Raw genomic sequence first — 17,700 nt, 5'->3', positions numbered from 1 at the left:
AGGTGGTCCGTGCTCACTCAATGGAATGAAGGTGCGCTCGCAGCTATTTTCAGAAAGGGTCTCTCTGAAGCCCTTAAGGATGTCATGGTGGGATTTCCTATGCCTGCTGGTCTAAATGAGTCTATGTCTTTGGCCATTCAGATCGGTCGACACTTGCGTGAGCGTAAATCTGTGCACCATTTGGCGGTATTATCTGAGCATAAACCTGAGCCTATGCAGTGCGATAGGACTTTGACCAGAGTTGAACGGCAAGAACACAGACGTCAGAATGGGCTGTGTTTCTACTGTGGTGATTCCACTCATGCTATCTCTGATTGTCCTAAACGCACTAAGCGGTTCGCTAGGTCTGCCACCATTGGTACAGTACAGTCAAAATTTCTTTTGTCCGTTACTTTGATCTGCTCTTTGTCATCTTATTCTGTCATGGCATTTGTGGATTCAGGCGCTGCTCTGAATTTGATGGACTTGGAGTATGCCAGGCGTTGTGGGTTTTTCTTGGAGCCCTTGCAGTGTCCTATTCCATTGAGAGGAATTGATGCTACGCCTTTGGCCAAGAACAAGCCTCAGTACTGGACCCAGCTGACCATGTGCATGGCTCCTGCACATCAGGAGCATATTCGCTTTCTGGTGTTGCATAATCTGCATGATGTGGTCGTGTTGGGGTTGCCATGGCTACAGGTCCATAATCCAGTATTAGATTGGAAATCCATGTCTGTGTCCAGCTGGGGTTGTCAGGGGGTACATGGTGATGTCCCATTCCTGTCTATTTCATCATCCACCCCTTCTGAGGTCCCAGAGTTCTTGTCTGATTACCGGGATGTATTTGATGAGCCCAAGTCCGATGCCCTACCTCCGCATAGGGATTGTGATTGTGCTATCGATTTGATTCCTGGTAGTAAATTTCCAAAAGGTCGACTGTTTAATTTATCTGTACCTGAGCACGCCGCTATGAGGAGTTACGTGAAGGAGTCCTTGGAGAAGGGGCATATTCGCCCGTCATCGTCGCCATTGGGAGCGGGGTTCTTTTTTGTGGCCAAGCAGGATGGTTCGCTGAGACCTTGTATAGATTACCGCCTTCTTAATAAGATCACTGTCAAATTTCAGTACCCCTTGCCGCTGTTATCTGATTTGTTTGCTCGGATTAAGGGGGCTAGTTGGTTCACCAAGATAGATCTTCGTGGTGCATATAATCTTGTGCGTATTAAGCGAGGCGATGAATGGAAGCTGCATTTAATACGCCCGAGGGCCATTTTGAATACCTAGTTATGCCTTTCGGACTTGCCAATGCTCCATCAGTGTTTCAGTCCTTTATGCATGACATCTTCCGAGAGTACCTGGATAAATTCCTGATTGTGTACTTGGATGATATTTTGGTCTTCTCGGATGATTGGGAGTCTCACGTGAAGCAGGTCAGAACGGTGTTCCAGGTCCTGCGTGCTAATTGTTTGTTTGTGAAGGGATCAAAGTGTCTCTTTGGTGTTCAGAAGGTTTCATTTTTGGGGTTCATTTTGTCCCCTTCTACTATCGAGATGGATCCTGTTAAGGTCCAGGCCATCCATGATTGGACTCAGCCGACATCTCTGAAGAGTCTGCAAAAGTTACTGGGCTTTGCTAATTTTTATCGTTGCTTCATCTGCAATTTTTCTAGTATTGCTAAACCATTGACCGATTTGACCAAGAAGGGTGCTGATGTGGTCAATTGGTCTTCTGCTGCTGTGGAAGCTTTTCAAGAGTTGAAGCGTCGTTTTTATTCTGCCCCTGTGTTATGTCAGCCAGATGTTTCGCTTCCGTTCCAGGTCGAGGTTGATGCTTCTGAAATTGGAGCGGGGGCTGTTTTGTCGCAGAGTAGTTCTGATTGCTCGGTGATTAAACCATGCGCCTTCTTTTCCAGGAAGTTTTCGCCTGCTGAGCGAAATTATGATGTTGGCAATCGAGAGTTGCTGGCCATGAAGTGGGCATTCGAGGAGTGGCGTCATTGGCTTGAAGGAGCTAAGCATCGCGTGGTGGTCTTGACTGATCATAAGAACTTGACTTATCTCGAGTCTGCCAAACGGTTGAATCCTAGACAGGCTCGCTGGTCGCTGTTTTTCTCCCGTTTTGACTTTGTGGTTTCGTACCTTCCGGGCTCTAAAAATGTGAAGGCGGATGCCCTGTCTAGGAGTTTTGTGCCCAACTCTCCGGGTTTATCTGAGCCGGCGGGTATTCTCAAAGAGGGAGTAATTGTGTCTGCCATCTCCCCTGATTTGCGGCGGGTGCTGCAAAAATTTCAGGCTAATAAACCTGATCGTTGCCCAGCGGAGAAACTGTTTGTCCCTGATAGGTGGACGAATAGAGTTATCTCTGAGGTTCATTGTTCGGTGTTGGCTGGTCATCCTGGAATCTTTGGTACCAGAGAGTTAGTGGCTAGATCCTTTTGGTGGCCATCTCTGTCACGAGATGTGCATTCTTTGTGCAGTCCTGTGGGATTTGTGCTCGGGCTAAGCCCTGCTGTTCTCGTGCCAGTGGGTTGCTTTTGCCCTTGCCGGTCCCGAAGAGGCCTTGGACACATATCTCTATGGATTTTATTTCAGATCTTCCCGTCTCTCAAAAAATGTCAGTCATTTGGGTGATTTGTGATCGCTTCTCTAAGATGGTCCATTTGGTACCCTTGTCTAAATTACCTTCCTCCTCTGATTTGGTGCCATTGTTCTTCCAGCATGTGGTTCGTTTACATGGCATTCCGGAGAATATCGTTTCTGACAGAGGTTCCCAGTTTGTTTCGAGGTTTTGGCGAGCCTTTTGTGCTAGGATTGGCATTGACTTGTCTTTTTCCTCGGCTTTCCATCCTCAGACTAATGGCCAGACCGAACGAACCAATCAGACCTTGGAAACATATATGAGATGCTTTGTTTCTGCTGATCAGGATGACTGGGTGTCCTTTTTGCCTTTGCCTGAGTTCGCCCTTAATAATCGGGCCAGCTCGGCTACCTTGGTTTCGCCGTTTTTCTGCAACTCTGGGTTCCATCCTCGTTTCTCTTCAGGGCAGGTTGAGTCTTCAGACTGTCCTGGTGTGGATACTGTGGTGGACAGGTTGCAGCAGATCTGGACTCATGTAGTGGACAATTTGACCTTGTCCCAGGAGAAGGCTCAACGTTTTGCTAATCGCAGACGCTGTGTGGGTCCCCGACTTCGTGTTGGGGATTTGGTTTGGTTGTCATCTCGTCATATTCCTATGAAGGTTTCCTCTCCTAAATTTAAGCCTCGTTTCATTGGTCCATATAGGATTTCTGAAGTTCTTAATCCTGTGTCTTTTCGTTTGACCCTTCCTGATTCTTTTTCCATCCATAACGTATTCCATAGGTCATTGTTGCGGAGATACGTGGCACCTATGGTTCCATCTGTTGATCCTCCTGCCCCGGTTTTGGTGGAGGGGGAGTTGGAGTATATTGTGGAGAAGATTTTGGATTCTCATGTTTCGAGACGGAAACTCTAGTATCTGGTTAAGTAGAAGGGTTATGCTCAGGAAGATAATTCCTGGGTCTTTGCCTCTGATGTCCATGCTCCCGATCTTGTTCGTGCCTTTCATATGGCTCATCCTGGTCGTCCTGGGGGCTCTGGTGAGGGTTCGGTGACCCCTCCTCAAGGGGGGGTACTGTTGTGAATTCTGTGGCAGAGCTCCCTCCTGTGGTCACAAGTGGTACTTCGGCTGATTCTGTCTGTGAGCTTCCGTTGGTGGAGGAGAGTGGTACTGCGGCTTCTGAGTTTCCTTCCTCAGGTGATGTGGTGAAGTCTTTAGGTGCTGCTCTATTTAACTCCACCTGGTGCTCTGATCCTGGCCTCCAGTCAATGTTCTAGTATTGAACTTGCTTCCTCCTGGATCGTTCCTGTGGCCTGCTGCTCTGCATAGCTAAGTTGCTCTTGTGTTATTCTTGTTTGCTGTTTTTTCTGTCCAGCTTGTTTATTTGTTTTTCTTGCTTGCTGGAAGCTCTGAGACGCAGAGGGTGTACCTCCGTGCCGTTAGTCGGTACGGAGGGTCTTTTTGCCCCCTTTGCGTGGTTGTTTGTAGGGTTTTGTGTTGACCGCAAAGTTACCTTTCCTATCCTCGCTCTGTTCAGAAAGTCGGGCCTCACTTTGCTAAATCTATTTCATCTCTACGTTTGTCTTTTCATCTTAACTCACAGTCATTATATGTGGGGGGCTGCCTTTTCCTTTGGAGTATTTCTCTGAGGCAAGGTAGGCTTATTTTCTATCTTCAGGCTAGCTAGTTTCTCAGGCTGTGCCGAGTTGCATAGGGAGCGTTAGGCGCAATCCACGGCTGCCTCTAGTGTGGTTGGAGAGGATTAGGGATTGCGGTCAGCAGAGTTCCCACGTCTCAGAGCTCGTTCTATGTTTTTGGGTTTTGGTCAGGTCACTGTATGTGCTCTGACTTCTATGTCCATTGTGGTACTGAATTACCTGATCATAACAGGGCCCTGTGCCAGTGACGTCGCAAACGAGTATACCCCCCCCCACCTGATGAAGGAACCTGCACTTTCATCTGCACCTTCCTCTTTGTCCCCGTGTAAGGTGGTATAGTATGCGGGAAGGGGAACCTGACTTTCAGCAGGGTCAGAATCTGGCTCTGTAGAGTGCAAGGGGATTGTAATGGTATGGGTCAATGTACCAGCAGACTCAACTAGCACTGGCTGGGTAATAGGCAGGATGAGGAGGAAACACAGATATAGGCACAAATACTAAAGTAGGCTAAATGCAGTTTAAAATTGGTAACAGGACTAACCAGGCAGCATTGCTTTGTTCAGTGGAGGACAACTGTAATGAGTGGCCGACACAGTTAGTAGGCCCAAATACTAAAGTAGGGTAAATGCAGTTCAAAATTGGTAACAGGACTAAACAGGCAGCATTGCTTTGTTCAGTGGAGGACAACTGTAATGAGTGGCCGACACATTTAGTAGGCCCAAATACTAAAGTAGGGTAAATGCAGTTCAAATTTGGTAACAGGACTAAACAGGTGGCATTGCTTTGTTCAGTGGAGGACAACTGTAATGAGCGGCAGACACAGTTAGTAGACCCAAATACTAAAGTTGGCTAAATGCAATTAAAAATAGGTAACAGAACTAAACAGGCGGCATTGCTTTGTTCAGTGGAGGAACACTGTAATGAGCGGCTGACACAGTTAGTAGGCCCAAATACTAAAGTAGGGTAAATGCAGTTCAAAATTGGTAACAGGACTAAACAGGCGGCATTGCTTTATTCAGTGGAGGACAACTGTAATGAGTGGCCGACACAGTTAGTAGGCCCAAATACTAAAGTAGGGTAAATGCAGTTCAAATTTGGTAACAGGACTAAACAGGTGGCATTGCTTTGTTCAGTGGAGGACAACTGTAATGAGCGGCAGACACAGTTAGTAGACCCAAATACTAAAGTTGGCTAAATGCAATTAAAAATAGGTAACAGAACTAAACAGGCGGCATTGCTTTGTTCAGTGGAGGAACACTGTAATGAGCGGCTGACACAGTTAGTAGGCCCAAATACTAAAGTAGGGTAAATGCAGTTCAAAATTGGTAACAGGACTAAACAGGCGGCATTGCTTTATTCAGTGGAGGACAACTGTAATGAGTGGCCGACACAGTTAGTAGGCCCAAATACTAAAGTAGGGTAAATGCAGTTCAAAATTGGTAACAGGACTAAACAGGCGCATTGCTTTTTTCAGTGGAGGACAACTGTAATGAGTGGCCGACACAGTTAGTAGGCCCAAATACTAAAGTAGGGTAAATGCAGTTCAAAATTGGTAACAGGACTAAACAGGTGGCATTGCTTTGTTCAGTGGAGGACAACTGTAATGAGTGGCTGACACAGTTAGTAGACCCAAATACTAAAGTAGGGTTAATGCAGTTCAAAATAGGTAACAGAACTAAACAGGCGGCATTGCTTTGTTCAGTGGAGGAACACTGTAATAAGCGGCTGACACAGTTAGTAGGCCCAAAAACTAAAGTAGGCTAAATGCAGTTCAAAATTGGTAACAGGACTAAACAGGCGGCATTGCTTTGTTCAGTGGAGGACAACTGTAATGAGTGGCCGACACAGTTAGTAGGCCCAAATACTAAAGTGGGCTAAATGTCTGCCAAAAAATTGTTCATAAATAAACAGGCGGCATAGCTAGGTACAGGGGTCGGCTCCTCTGCTGAGTAGCAGACAGTGGTATTAGGCGCAAAGTATGACATATTAACATAGTAACATAGTTAGTAAGGCCGAAAAAAGACATTTGTCCATCCAGTTCAGCCTATATTCCATCATAATAAATCCCCAGATCTACGTCCTTCTACAGAACCTAATAATTGTATGATACAATATTGTTCTGCTCCAGGAAGACATCCAGGCCTCTCTTGAACCCCTCGACTGAGTTTGCCATCACCACCTCCTCAGGCAAGCAATTCTAGATTCTCACTGCCCTAACAGTAAAGAATCCTCTTCTATGTTGGTGGAAAAACCTTCTCTCCTCCAGACGCAAAGAATGCCCCCTTGTGCCCGTCACCTTCTTTGGTATAAACAGATCCTCAGCGAGATATTTGTATTGTCCCCTTATATACTTATACATGGTTATTAGATCGCCCCTCAGTCGTCTTTTTTCTAGACTAAATAATCCTAATTTCGCTAATCTATCTGGGTATTGTAGTTCTCCCATCCCCATTATTAATTTTGTTGCCCTCCTTTGTACTCTCTCTAGTTCCATTATATCCTTTCTGAGCACCGATGCCCAAAACTGGACACAGTACTCCATGTGCGGTCTAACTAGGGATTTGTACAGAGGCAGTATAATGCTCTCATCATGTGTATCCAGGCCTCTTTTAATGCACCCCATGATCCTGTTTGCCTTGGCAGCTGCTGCCTGGCACTGGCTGCTCCAGGTAAGTTTATCATTAACTAGGATCCCCAAGTCCTTCTCCCTGTCAGATTTACCCAGTGGTTTCCCGTTCAGTGTGTAATGGTGATATTGATTCCTTCTTCCCATGTGTATAACCTTACATTTATCATTGTTAAACCTCATCTGCCACCTTTCAGCCCAAGTTTCCAACTTATCCAGATCCATCTGTAGCAGAATACTATCTTCTCTTGTACTAACTGCTTTACATAGTTTTGTATCATCTGCAAATATCGATATTTTACTGTGTAAACCTTCTACCAGATCATTAATGAATATGTTGAAGAGAAGAGGTCCCAATACCGACCCCTGCGGTACCCCACTGGTCACAGCGACCCAGTTAGAGACTATACCATTTATAACCACCCTCTGCATTCTATCACTAAGCCAGTTACTAACCCATTTACACACATTTTCCCCCAGACCAAGCATTCTCATTTTGTGTACCAACCTCTTGTGCGGCACGGTATCAAACTCTTTGGAAAAATCGAGATATACCACGTCCAATGACTGACCGTGGTCCAGCCTATAGCTTACCTCTTCATAAAAACTGATTAGATTGGTTTGACAGGAGCGATTTCTCATAAACCCATGCTGATACAGAGTTAAACAGTTATTCTCATTGAGATAATCCAGAATAACATCCCTCAGAAACCCTTCAAATATTTTACCAACAATAGAGGTTAGACTTACTGGCCTATAATTTCCAGGGTCACTTTTAGAGCCCTGTTTGAATATTGGCACCACATTTGCTATGCGCCAGTCCTGCGGAACAGACCCCGTCGCTATAGAGTCCCTAAAAATAAGAAATAATGGTTTATCTATTACATTACTTAGTTCTCCTAGTACTCGTGGGTGTATGCCATCCGGACCTGGAGATTTATCTATTAATTGGTCTAAATGGAGGCCAGGGCACCTGTATATTTTAACTATCATCTATCATTTCAACAAATTTGTATTGGCAGTGCCATTGAAGGATTTAACAGCACAGACTACACTGTGGTGGAGCAGGGAGAGGTAAGTTTTGCAAGTGGTAGAGCACTGTTTGAGCAGGGGGGGAACACTCTCTCGTGGGCGGCGGTACTGGCACAGGACCCCTCATATTACGACGGTGTGTCTGACGTTGGTTGTGCACCACCACCATCACAGACACTTCATTGTACTATGAGGGACCCTGTGCCAGTGCTGTCGCCCAAGAGTGGGCACACCCACCTGTCCAGGCAAACGGCACTCGCACGGGTGCTTGCTTGCGCCAGGTGGTGACCACAGCCCTGTGGGGGGAGTCAGCCCATTTAGGGAGGTATTAAAATGGCCTGTGGTGGACATTCAGCAGCTGCAAATGGCGGAATTGGAGCAGTCAGTAAGAGGAGGCCAAAAGCAAGACATTTTTCAGGGAAGCTACGTGTCAGCAGGGGAAGGTGGGGCAAAATAATTTGAAATCCATTATTGGTTCATTTTAATGAAGGTTAGATCATCAACATTTTGGGTAGCCAGACGTGTCCTTTTTTTGGTCAATATTGAACCAGCAGCACTGAAGACTCTTTCTGATAGCATACTAGCTGCTGGGCAAACGAGCTCCTGTAATGCATATTCTGCCAATTCAGGCCAGGTGTCTAATTCAGATGCCCAGTAATCAAAGGGGAATAACCTGTGAGGGAGAACATCAATAAGGGAGGAAAAGTAGTTCGTAACCATACTGGACAAATGTTGTCTCCTGTCACTTTGAATCGATGCAGCAGTACCTGTCGTGTCTGCGGTCATTGCGAAATCACTCCACAACTTGGTCAGAAAACCCCTCTGTCCAACGCCACTTCTGATTTGTGCACCTCTAACACCTCTGCCATGTTTCTCCACTACAGCTCGTGTGAGAACTATCACCGCCGCTGTGTGCTGGGAATGCCTGAACCAAACGGTCAACAAGAGTTGCTTGTTTGGTAGCCAATATTTGCTCAAGGTTCTCATGTGGCATGATATTTTGTAATTTTCCTTTATATCCTGGATCCAGGAGGCAGGCCAACCAGTAATCGTCATCGTCATCAGTTTTGATAATGCAGGGGTCCCTTTTTAGGATACGCAAGGCATACTCAGCCATGTGGGCCAATGTTCCAGGTGTCAATTCACTGCTTGTGCTGGGTTGAGGAGCACTTTCTTGCAAATCAACATCACTTGTGTCCCGCAAAAACCCTGTACCTGACCTTGCAACGCCACCAGTTTCTATTGCCCCCTGAGAAGCATCCTCCTCCCATAAATATTCATCCCCATCATCCTCCTCCTCTTCGTCCGCCACCTCGTCCAGAGTTCCCTGAGCAGACAAGGGCTGACTGTCATCAAGGCTTCCCTCCTCCTCGGCTGCAGATGCCTGCTCCTTAATGTGCGTCAAACTTTGCATCAGCAGACACATTAGTGGGATGCTCATGCTTATGATGGCGTTGTCTGCACTTACCAGCCATGTGCATTTTTCAAAACACTGAAGGACTTGACAGAGGTCTTGTAGCTTCGACCACTGCACACCAGACAACTCCATGTCTGCCATCCAAGTGCCTGCCAGTGTATGTGTATCCTCCCACAAATTAATTACAGCACGCCTCTGTTCGCACAGCCTCTGAACCATGTGCAGTGTGGAGTTCCACCTTGTTGCAACGTCGATTATTAGGCGGTGCTGGGGAAGATTCAGCGATCGCTGATGGTTCAGCATACGGCTGGAGTGTACGGGGGACCGGCGGATGTGCGAGCAAAGTCTTCGCACCTTCAGGAGCAGGGCTGGTAACTCCGGATAAGTTTTGAGGAAGCACTGCACCACCAGGTTCAAGGTGTGAGCCAGGCAAGGTATGTGTTTAAGTTCTGAAAGGGCTATGGCAGGCATAAAATTCCTTCCGTTATCACTGACTAACTTGCCTGCCTCAAGACACTGTACACTGCCCAGCCATGACTGAGTTTGTTGCTGCAAGTACTCGGCCAGTACGTCCGCGGTGTGTCTGTTGTCGCCCAAACACTTCATTTGTAACACAGCCTGCTGACGCTTACCACTAGCTGTTCGATAATGGGACACCTCGTGTGCAACACTGGCAGCTGCGGATGGAGTGGTCGTGCGACTGCGCTCTGTGGACGAGCTTTCGCTTCTGGAGGAGGAGGATGGGTGGCGCACGCCTACAGCCAACTGTTTCCTAGACAGTGGGCTAGGCAGAACTGTCCCTATTGCTGTCCCCTGTGGACCCTGCATCCACCACATTAACCCAGTGCGCCGTGATGGACACGTAACGTCCCTGGCCATGCCTACTGGTCCATGCATCTGTTGTGAGGTGCACCTTTCCACTGACTGATTGCCTCAGTGCATGGACAATGCGGTCTTTGACATGCTGGTGGAGGGCTGGGATGGCTTTTCTCGCAAAGAAGTGCCAAATGGGTAGGTCATAGCGTGGTACTGCGTAGGCCATCAGGGCTTTGAAAGCTTCGCTTTCAACCAACCGGTAGGGCATCATCTCTAACGAGATTAGTCTAGCAATGTGGGCGTTCAAACCCTGTGTACTCGGATGAGAGGATGAGTACTTTCTTTTCCTAACGAGAGTCTCTTGTAGGGTGAGCTGGACTGGAGAGCTGCATATGGTGGAACTAGCAGGGGTGGTGGTGGACATGGCGGATTGAGAGAGGGTTGGTGATGGTATTCTTGATGTTGGCCTACATACAGTGTTTCCTACCAAGAACCTTGTGATTCCCAGACAGCTTTGGCCTTGCGACAATACCTCTACATTTGCTGCTGGTGGTGTCCTAACCGGTGGGCTTACAGTGAGGGAAGCAATGTAGCCTTGCTGACTATCTTCATTCTGAGCAGGTGCACCAACGGTATGGGACGTTTAGTAGTTAGTCCAGACTTGCTAGTACATGCTGGTTAAATGTCTAAGCATGCACGTTGTATTTAGATTTTGAAGATTCTTCCCTCTGCTAAAGGTCTTTGAGCATTTCTTACAGATAACTTTTGACGGATCATTCGGATCTTGGTTAAAAAATTGCCACACTACACTCTTCCTACTATGGAATACCTTTTCAGGCATTGCACGCTGTGCTACTTTCACCAGATTGCCACGCTGTCCTAAAACTGTTTTTGTTTTTGACAAATGTTTTTGGCCTGATACGGGCCTGCCAGATGACAGCTGTTGTGATGTAGATGGCTGCTGCGGCCCCTCCTCCTCCGCTTCTGAGCTACTGCCAGCAGCACCCTCTTTCCCCAATGGCTGCCAATCTGGGTCAACAACTGGGTCATCTATCACCTCCTCTTCAATGTCATGTGCAGCTTCCTCTGTGTCACCGTTTAAGCCGGTGCTATAGCATTCGTGACAGGGCTCCATAGTCTCATCAGGGTCAGATTCTGGCTCAGTACACTGCGAGGGCAATGTAGTGATCTGAGTCAATGGAACAGCATAATAATCTAGCTGTGGCTGTGCATCAGTGCACTCCATGTCCGATTCATCTTGTAATGGGCAGTTAACAATTTCTCTTTCTACCCCAGGCCCGGTATGTGTAAAGAGCTCCATGGAGTAACCTGTAGTGTCGCCTGCCGCATCCTTCACTTTTGGTTTGGGTGAAGGACACAAGGAAACGTCTTGTTCCTGACCGGGAGCATCCACTAACGACTCGCTGCTTTTATATTTGGAACTTTCTGAAGAGGAGGCGAACGAGCTAGAGGCTGAGTCAGGAAGGAAAGCCAAAACTTTTTCCTGCTGCTCCGGCTTTAAAAGCTGTTTCCCTACTCCCAAATAAGAGAGCCTTTGAGGCCTTGTGTAGCCAGACGATGACGCTGGCTCAACACCTCCAGCCTTAGGTGCTACCGTGCTTTTGCCACTACCACCAGATGCACCACCACCACCATCAGTACCAGCTGGCAACCACCGCCCACGGGCTCTTCCACCAGACTTCCACCAGCGGAGACACCATCACGTGTTTCTCAACGCAAGCAATAAACAGCCAGGTCTTTCACCAGGAAGGAACAACCACGGGAAGGGCAACATCCATAAAGGAAAACTACCTATGCCAAAATATGGTATCCATCCAGAGACAGTAGGAAACTCCACACTGATGAGGGGCAAATACCCCGAAACAGCTGTCTGTGGATGGATACCATGTTTTGGCATAGGTGGTTTTCCTTTATGGATGCTGCCCTTTCCGTGGTTGTTCCTTCCTGGTGAAAGACCTGGCTATTTACTGCTTGCGTTGAGAAACACGTGATAGTGTCTCCGCGGCTTTTCTTCATGCATTTGCATATTTCCCATAGGGGATGGGGGCAGTGTTCTAGATCACTGCGTTGAGAAACACGTGATGGTGTCTCCGCGGAGTTGGATGTTTTGATCTCCCCGAGGTCATTCATCCTTATGTTTATAGTCCTTTTACTAGGCACTGCTCCTAATAGAGAAAATTACCAAAGAACAACCCAAATAAAAGAAAGGCTATATATAAATCAGTATCACAATCATAAATATAGTGATATTAGCTCACCCGGGTGTCTTTTGAGTAAAAAGAAAGTGGAGACCACTTAAACCAAGAACCAAAACCAATCACCAAACCAAAGGATGCACCAGGAAGACCAGACTGGATCAAGATATATTCTTTTATTATTTAATTATCAAGCAGTGATACAATATATAAAAAACTACCGTTAAAAAATATACGATAAAAATACAAAACAATCATACAAAAAAGTGTGCAGCACGGGACGGCATATAAAAATGAATATATGGATACCCAACCGCACAATAATAATAATAATTTATATATCCGTGCAAGGTAAGTGTTACCCACAATCGGGGTATATTAGTTCCCTGAAAAATTGAGTGACACAATGTGGAAACAATAATAAAAAATAATAAAAACTCCAAAATTGATGTGCAATATATGCAAAAAAAGTGCTGAAGTGCAAATAAATTCAAAGAACACAATTGTTTTAACCATCAGGGTTATTTCCAGACTCTGCACAGTGCTCATAGAGACAAAGTGCTAAGTGGTGAACTAATATAGAAAAATAGGAGACAAAAAAGCGCAAATAGGGTCTTATCCCCAGGATTGCTTCTAATCAATTGTGAGAGAACTGCTCACCTGGTGGTACACAGTACAGGCATGTAGTTTGTCAGCTGCTGCAGATCCACAGGTCGGCGCTGCGACCTCTCAGAACCGTTAAACTAGATGAAATGTGGATTAAATCCGCGCTGCTGCGACAAATAATGGATCCAGATATAATTGTAAGGTGTTCGGGTGGTTTATTCAACGCGTTTCGAAGCTCATGGCTTCTTCTTCAGGAAGTTTCCACACAAAGATATCAGTGCTGAACTAAAACAGATTTCAGGGAAAAATAGTGGATATTAGTGGATATTATCTTAGGGCACCGCGCCGTCCTGAATACACGCACACACCCGACGCGCGTTTCGGAACTAAATTCCTTCGTCAGGGGGATGTTTTGATCTCCCCAAGGTCATTCATCCTTATGTTTATAGTCCTTTTACTAGGCACTGCTCCTAATAGCCAGTTTCCTACTCCACACTGATGAGGGGCAAACACCCCGAAACAGCTGTCTGTGTTTGGATACCATGTTTTGGCATAGGTGGTTTTCCTTTATGGATGCTGCCCTTCCCATGGTTGTTCCTTCCCGGTGAAAGACCTGGCTATTTATTGCTTGCGTTGAGAAACACATGATGGTGTCTCCGCGGCTTTTCTACATGCATTTGCATATTTCCCATAAGGGATAGGAGCAGTGTTCTGGATCACTGCGTTGAGAAACACGTGATGGTGTCTCCGCGGTGTTGGATGTTTTGATCTCCCCGAGGTCATTCATCCTTATGGTTATGAACCAAAACTCAGGCCCAGTGTATAAAACAACGCAATGTAAGTGGCAGAAAGTGGCTGGAAGATACCGTATTTTTTGGACTACAAGACGCACTTTTTCCCCAAAAAATTTAACAGGAAAATGGGGGTGCGTCTTGTAGTCGCAATATACTTACAAATCATGCGGCGGCGGTCCCGATGCAGCCTCCCTTCCCATGCTGGTGCGGCTGTGGCTGTGCTGCGGGCAGGGGCTGTGCTGCGGGGCTGTGGCAGCAGCTCTCTGGGCTCAGTGGGGGCTCCGACGGCATTTCGTCAAAGCCCGGAGGCCCCCCGCTCGTCCGTGAATGGCAAGTTGCGGTGGCCTCCGAGAACATGGGCGCCGGGAAAATGGCCGCCGGACCGGCGCACGCTTAGATTCAAATCTCGTCAACGAGATCTCGTCTCCCGAGATCTCGGGGCGAGATCTCGGCAACAAGATCTGAATCTCAGCGTGCGCCGGCCCAGCGGCCATTTTCCTGGCGCCCATGTTCTCGGAGGCCACCGCAAATTGCCATTCAAGGATGAGCGGGGGGCCTCCGGGCTTTGATGAAATGCCGTCGGAGCCCCCACTGAGCCCAGAGAGCCGCTGCCACAGCCCCGCAACACAGCCCCTGCCTGCAGCACAGCTTGTGCCCCAGAGCCCAGCCACTGCCCGCAGCACAGCTTGTGCCCCAGAGCCCAGCCCCTGCCCGCAGCACAGCTTGTGCCCCAGAGCTCAGCCACTGCCCGCAGCACAGCTTGTGCCCCAGAGCCCAGCCACTGCCCGCAGCACAGCTTGTGCCCCAGAGCCCAGCCACTGCCCGCAGCATAGCTTGTGCCCCGGAGCCCAGCCACTGCCCGCAGCACAGCCTGTGCCCCACAGCCCAGCCTGTGCCTCGGAGCCCAGCCACTGCCCCGGAGCCCAGCCACTGCCCCGGAGCCCAGCCGCTGCTCCAGAGCACAGAGCCTCCACCCCTGCCCAAGCACCAGCCTGGGATGGGATTTCCTGGAGGCCAACGCACCAGCCTGGACCACCTAAAGGCCCCTGTGACCACTTCTCCACCTGTGGCGATCCCTTCACTTGTAAGCTGAATTCGGACTGTAAGACGTACCCCCATTTGAAACATTTTTTTTTCCTTATTTTTATTCTGAAAATTTGGGGTGCGTCTTATCGTCCGGAGCGTCTTATAGTCCGAAAAATACGGTATATGAAAAAATACAAGGACTGTAGCACAATTTCAATCTCCCTACAATGATCTCAGGACAAGTATGGCAGCAATAAAAAGGACTGCAAAGAAACAAGATAACTGTGCAGAAAGGAGCAACCGGATTTTTGCTTTTAAAAAAGCAGTTGGTTTGCACAGCAGCGTGCAAACAGCAATGCAGCTATCAGGGAGCCTTATATGGCAGCCTAATAAGCTACAGAGCTGGTGCACAAAAATATAAACGCCACTGTCCCTGCAAAACAATGGTGGTATTGGACAGTGGAAATCGCTACAGCACAAGCAGTTTCGGGGCTTAATCTTCCCTCCCTAACTATATCCCTTCTGATGAAGCTGTGGCAACCTCTCCCCATGCTACGATCGGCAGCAGTAAGATGGCGGTCGGCGTGCACGCCCCTTTATAGCCCCTGTGACGCCGCAGAAAGCAAGCCAATCACTGCCATGCCCTTCTCTAAGATGGTGGGGACCGAGACCTATGTCATCACACTGCCCACACTCTGCTTCCTCCTTCATTGGCAGAAAAATGGCGCTGAAAGCGTCATACGAAACGTGACTTTGGCGCGTAGATCGCCGACCTCATGGCCGATCCCACACTAGGATCGAGTCGGGTTTCATGAAACCCGACTTTGCCGAAAGTCGGTGATTTTTGAATTTGTCCGATCCGTTTCGCTCAACCCTAGTGGCCGGTATTGATGCGAGTTTCTCATATCACACTCGCAAGTGTGACCCCGGCCTTAGGACTGATATCTACCACTATATATTCACCATATGGCGGTAATATCAGTGTGAGTGTCTGTATAGAGATTTTTAAAATCAGCCTGGCCATCTGCTGATACTTGATTTATCAGCTGCCTCTTTTTGTATTTTTTTACTACTTCAAAAAAAACATTACATTTTTGTACATTTTTTCATTTTTTGTTATGGATACAGATGGCACCTTTAGTGTTGACCTGGAGAACTTGGGGCTTTTGTCCTTGTGGGCTGCACTTATGTAGTGTTGGGATGCCCACCTGCTCTAATAATGTTGGGTCACTAATAGGCTGAAGCCAGACACTGTGCAGTACCTATGTATGACTGGCGCTCTATGCAAGCCTTATTTGTGTGAATTTATAATATTAAGCAAGCACCCTCTCAATGAATGATAAGCTTGTGAGTGGTTGTTTCATCAATATTTTGCAACTGTGCATTCTGCTGGTACATTGGTAATCTGACTTGGTGTTTTAAAATATGGCTGCTTTTTTCTGTGATGTTTTTTGAATTGGATGTCATGGGAGCTCTGCAGCCAACCGACTACTGATAAGCTGCAACAGACACACTGTTACTCAGGTTTGGGGGCCCACTCAGAGGTGTTGCACCCCCTAGGCTGAACCCTTTGCTACGGCTCTGCCTACAATTCTAGGTGCATTGGGGGGGCTATGGTTCAGAGGAAAGGATGTGGGTTTCTGCATCAGAGGTGAACGCCTCCAAGCTGGTTCATGTGTTCCACACCTCTTATCCTGAGACCTGCTCCTGAGTGTCCGGAGGCCACTCGTACAAGGGGGGGGGGGGGGGGGGGAGTACTGCCACAGGTTTGTCAGAGGCTGCAGACTGTCGTACTGCATCTGGCTGCAGAAAGTCTCAGCAGTTTGCTTCACAGACTTCTTCCGGGTCCTTCTGACTTTATGACCCAGTGGCAACATCCCCTGGCTCTAATGGACACACCTGGATTCGGGTGTTTATGACTCATAGCTTGCTGCTGGAAATCGCCGGGGTTACTTCCATTTCTCCCTATTGAGGCTTGGAGCTATAGCAATCGGCTATCTTCCTCTTTGGTGTTGCTGAAGGACGACTGGGTTACATCTCTCAGTCTTCTCAAGATAAGTGTTCCCCTTGTTTGTCTGCCCCAGCAGTCTTTAGTGGTAGTGGAGATTGACTAGTGCTTATCCTATCCTTCCCTATGCAGGGCTTATCGCCAGGGTCAGGCAAGAATTAGGTTCTTGTACGGCGATAAATGCAGAACCTATATAGAGGGACATTTAGGGCAGGACAGGGTGACGTTAGATCTGCCTTAGGGTCTCCATTCCCCCTTTCCCTAGTGTTGAGCTCCCTTCCCCTTATTCCCCTTATCCCTTTGTGTTGCACTTAAGTCTTTGCTACACTGCGAGTGACAATATCTGTCTGACTTTGGGTATGTGTTCTCGGAGTAGGGGTGCCAAGAATTTCCACCCCATTGTCCTTATCTCTGTGCCATAAATCTTGTCCCTGGGGCCAAGCTGCCTAAGAGCAGACTATATAGTATCTCTAGTCCTGAGAGGCAAACCATGAAGGACTGTATCATGGAAAGTTTGGTAAAGGGTCATATCAGACCATCCTCATTCCCCATTGCTGTGGGGTTTTATTTGTAAAAAAAGAAAGACGGGTTACGCCTCTGCCTAGGTTTATGTGAACTCAATCAGGTCACGGTCAGAGATCCATATCTGCTTACTCTCTTCCCAGACTTCTTTAATCAGATTGTAGGAGCAAAATGGTTTTCTAAACTGGATCTCAGGGAGGCATACATTCTCTTTCATATTAAAGAGGGGGATGAGTGGAAAACAGCTTTCAATATGCCTTTGGGATGCTATGAGAACCTAGTGATGCTATTTGGGTTGATTAATGCTCCCACGTGTTTCAGCACTTTGTAAATGACATCGTTAGTCACCTGGTAGGTAGATTTGTTGTGATCTATCTTGCTGTCATATTAATTTATTCACCTGACCTTGAGTCACATCAGGT

The sequence above is a fragment of the Ranitomeya imitator genome, chromosome 4, assembly GCF_032444005.1.
Source record: "Ranitomeya imitator isolate aRanImi1 chromosome 4, aRanImi1.pri, whole genome shotgun sequence".
NCBI lineage: Eukaryota > Metazoa > Chordata > Amphibia > Anura > Dendrobatidae > Ranitomeya > Ranitomeya imitator.
Note: the sequence above shows the minus strand (reverse complement) of the source record.